General features: G+C 37.9%; 1 pseudogene; it reads left to right on the top strand.

The window, feature by feature from the left end:
• The first annotated feature begins 3,314 nt into the window (after nucleotides 1-3,314).
• Nucleotides 3,315-3,953, top strand: LOC123280024 (large ribosomal subunit protein uL13 pseudogene; annotated as a pseudogene).
• Nucleotides 3,954-4,277: the final 324 nt, after the last annotated feature.

The raw sequence follows: 4,277 nt of genomic DNA, 5'->3' as shown, positions 1-4,277 counted from the left end.
AGCATTTGACAAAATCCAACACCCCTCATGATAAAAAAAAAATTCAACAAATTAAGAATAGAAAGGAACTTCTTCAATCTGATAAAGGACTTCTATGAAAACCCACAGCTAATATCATATTTAATGATGAAAGACTGAATATTTCCCCCTACGGTCGAGAACAAGACAAGGATGTCTGCTCTCATCACTTTTATTCAATATCTTACTGGACATACTAGCAAAGGCAATTAGGCAAGAAGAAGGAATAAAAGGCATCCAGATTGGAAAGGGAGAGTAAAACTATCTCTGTTTACAGATGACATGATCTTGTAAATAGAAAATTCTAAGGAATCCGCTGAAAAACTATTAGAACGAATCAGTGTGTTCAGCAAGATTGCAGGATACAAGATCAATACACGAAAATCATTTGTATTTCTATTCATTTTTAATGAATAATATGAAAATGAAAGTAAGAAAACAATTCCATCTGCAATAGCATAAAAAAAGAATAAAATGGGAATAAACTTAACCAAAAAAGTGCAAAACCTGTACTCCAGAAAGTATGAAACTTACGTATTGAAAGAAACTCATGAAGACCTAAATAAACGGGAAAGCATCCCGTGTGCTGGATTGGAAGACTTAGTGCTATTGGGACGGCACTACTCCCCAAATGGATCTGTAGATTCAACCTGATCGCTACCAAAATTCCAGCTCCCTTTTTTTGCAGAATTTGACAAGCTGATCCCAAAATTCATAAGAAAATTCAAAGGACCCAGAATAGCCAAAACAACCTTGAAAAAGAACAAAGTTGAAGGACCTACACTTCCCAATTGCAAATCTCACTGCAAAGCTATGGTAATCAAGATGTAAAATCAACTGGCATAAGGACAGACATATAGATCAATAAAATAAAATTGAGACTCCAGAAATAAAACTTCACATGTACGGTCAATGGATTTTCACACAAGGATGCCATGACAATTTAATGGGGAAAGGAAGTCTTTTCAGCAAATGATGTCGGGACAACTGAATATCCACAAGCAAAAGACTAAAGTTGCATAAACACAAAATTTATGCATATACACATACAAAAATTAATGGATCAAAAACTAAATGTATGAGCTAAAACTTTTAAACTCTTGGAGGAAAACATAGGCATAAATATTTGTGATCTTTGTTTAGGCAATGGTTCCTTAGATATGACACCAAAGCACAAGCGACAAAAGAAAAAAACAGATAAATTGGACATCATCAAAATTAAAAACATTTGTCCTTAAAAGGACACCATCAAGAAAGTGAAGATAATCCACAGCATGGGAGAAAATATTTGCAGAGCAAATATACAATAAAGGACTTGTATCTAGAATATATAAAGAATTATTATAACTCAATAATAAAACACAAATAGCCCAATTAAAAATGGGCAAATGATCTGAACAGACGCTTCTCGAAACAAGACACACAGATCACCAATGAGCACGTGAAAAGATGTTCAACATCATTATCTATTAGGAAAAGGCAAATTAAAACCACGATGAGATACAAATTCACACTGAAAAGAATGGCTATAATCAAAACCACAGAAAATTACAAGTGCTAAGTGTATGGAGAAATTGGAACCCTCATATACTGCTGATGGGAGTGTAAAATGGGGCAGCTGCTTTGGAAAAGAGTTTGGAAGTTCCTCAAAAGATTAAACATAGAGCTACCATATGACCCAGCGATTCCACTCCTACTTATAAACCCAGGAGAAATAAAAACATATTTCCACACAAAATTTTGTACATGAATATTCATAACAGCATCATTCATAATAGCCAAAAAGTGGAAACAACCAAAATAGCTATCAATTGATGAATAGATAAATAAAATATGGTATATTCATACAACCAGAATATTATTCAACAATAAAAAGACATGTAATAATAAAAAGAAATGAAGGACTGCTACATGCGACAACATGAATAAACCTTGAGCACATTACATGAAGTGAAAGAAGCCAGTCACAGTAACCCACATATTTTATGATTCTGGTTACATGAAATGTCCAGAATAGGCAAATTCTTAGAGACAGAATGTAGACTAGCGATTGTCTAGGGCTAGAGGATTGGAGGAGGGGGGCTTGGAAAGAGGAGTGATTGCTAATAGGTATGGGATTTGGGGGAGAGGAGTAATGAAAACAAAGTCCTAAAATTGATTGTGATGATGGTTGCATAACTGAATATATCAAAAACGATTGTATGGTACACTTTAAATGGGTGAATTGTATGGTATGGGAAGTATATCTCAATATAGATGTTATTTAAGAAAAGAAGAGAAAGTGAAATCAGTTGAAGTCAGAAATTAAACCCAGAAGTGACTAGAAATAAAGTAAGTTCCTGGAACTTTCAGAATCATGGGGAGGACTCTAGATTTACCCCAGGACATAAATACGAGTTTTAAGAAAGTTTTGTCTAGCTCTTATGGGAGGAGAAATCAGGATTGCTGTTGGTGAGTATATGAGGGAACTGGTACTCTCACGTCCTGTTAGTGTATTGGTAAATTCTTGTAATGTGTCAAAATTTTAAATATGCATACCCTTTAACGTAGCAAACCCACTCCAAAAGATGAATGAATATAGGTGTTCACCAGAACATGTTTCATAACATCGAAAATTAGAAATACTCTATGTCCATCTATAGGCAATGCTTCTCAACCCTAGCCAATTCAGTCCCTTTTTTATAATAAATATTTTGTAACACTCCCTTTACAGTCCTGAAATGAAAGCCATACATACCTACAACAAAATATACCTAACTGTAATATAAAAGAGAAATAAATGGAAAGTAATTTGTAACAAAATACTATGCATTTCAATATAAAAAATAATATGATTCAATAGGTTGACTCTCTAGACACAAAACATACTCTAGAGGGCAGTACCACCCAGTTTAGAACTCATTATCTACAGCGACCTGGTTAAATAATTTATGACATATCCAAACAAAGGAATGATATATATCTAGATTCATTGACATATTGTTGAATCAAAAGGCAGATTGTAAAACAGCAATTACTCAAGTAGTTTTATTTATGTAAATGTGTAAAGGTCTAAAAAGCTGCTCACCAGGATGTTGATGATTTGACAGGAAATGAGATTTGTAAGGACTTTTGCTTTTTTCCCTATGTATTTGTACAGTTGAATTTTCTCATCTGCGTAAAAATTATGGCAAGCCCCACTGGGTACTTAACAACACAGATCCCTAGGGTTCTGGAGTGAGGTCATGTCATCTGCAGTGGAGACATATGTACCCTTTGCAGAATAGTTCCTGGCCTTTCCCAAACAACTGCCAAAGATGGGGGGCGGGGGGAGGTCCTGGTACTTGGATAGCAGAGGCCATTTCCTGGGTTGGCAGGCGATCATCGTGGCCAAGTAGTTACTGCTAGGCAGGAAGGTGGTGGTCATGCGGTGCTAGGGCATCCAAATTTCTGGCAATTTCTACAGATAGAAGTTGCAGTACCTGGTCTTCTAACACAAATGCACAAACACCAACTAGTCCTGTGGGTCCTATCTCTTCTAGTACCCTACCCCTTCCGGGCACCTAGCTGCATCTTTCGGGGGAACCATGTGAGACATTTTGTTGCTCAAGACCAATGAGACATGCTGCCCTGGACAGCCTGAAGGTATTCGATGGGATCCCACACTTGCCCCCCGACCTCTTGAGAAGAAAAAGCGCATGATGGTTTTTACTTCCCCAAGCTTGTGCATCTGAAGTCTACTCGGAAGTTTGCTGAGCTGAGGCACTTAGCTCACAAGGTAGCCTGGAAGTATAGACAGTGACAGCCACCCTGGAAGACAGGAGGAAGGAGAACGGCGAGATGGATTACTAAGTAAGCAGCAGCTCATGAGGTTGAGGGAGCAAGCTGAGAAGAATATGGAGAAGACAGTTGACAAATACCAAGAGGTCCTCAAGACCCATGGACTCCTGGTCTAGGGCCAATAAAGACTTTTTATTTTCCTGCTTGGCCTGGCCTTCCCTTCTTCCATTGCTGTTGTAGGATGCAGGGGACCTAAACGTGGCAGTCCCAATGTCCAAGTGCCACAGGCAGCCACTAAGGAATGCCCTGCAAAATAGCAGTGACGGGGAATACCTCTAAGTGGGCAGAGTTTTGGCTTGTGCATTTGGTCATTTACTTTGTGTGGAAAGTATAGGCACTGGCAAAACCCTTGTCTGCTTGGTTAGAGTCTGGAAGGAGAAAGACGGGAGATAAAGAGGTCTGGGAAAGAGGCATGTGGATGAATCTATAAAAGTGGACAT

The sequence above is a fragment of the Equus asinus genome, chromosome 22, assembly GCF_041296235.1.
Source record: "Equus asinus isolate D_3611 breed Donkey chromosome 22, EquAss-T2T_v2, whole genome shotgun sequence".
In the NCBI taxonomy this organism is placed as follows: Eukaryota; Metazoa; Chordata; class Mammalia; order Perissodactyla; family Equidae; genus Equus; species Equus asinus.
This window is presented reverse-complemented; position numbering and strand designations above follow the sequence as displayed.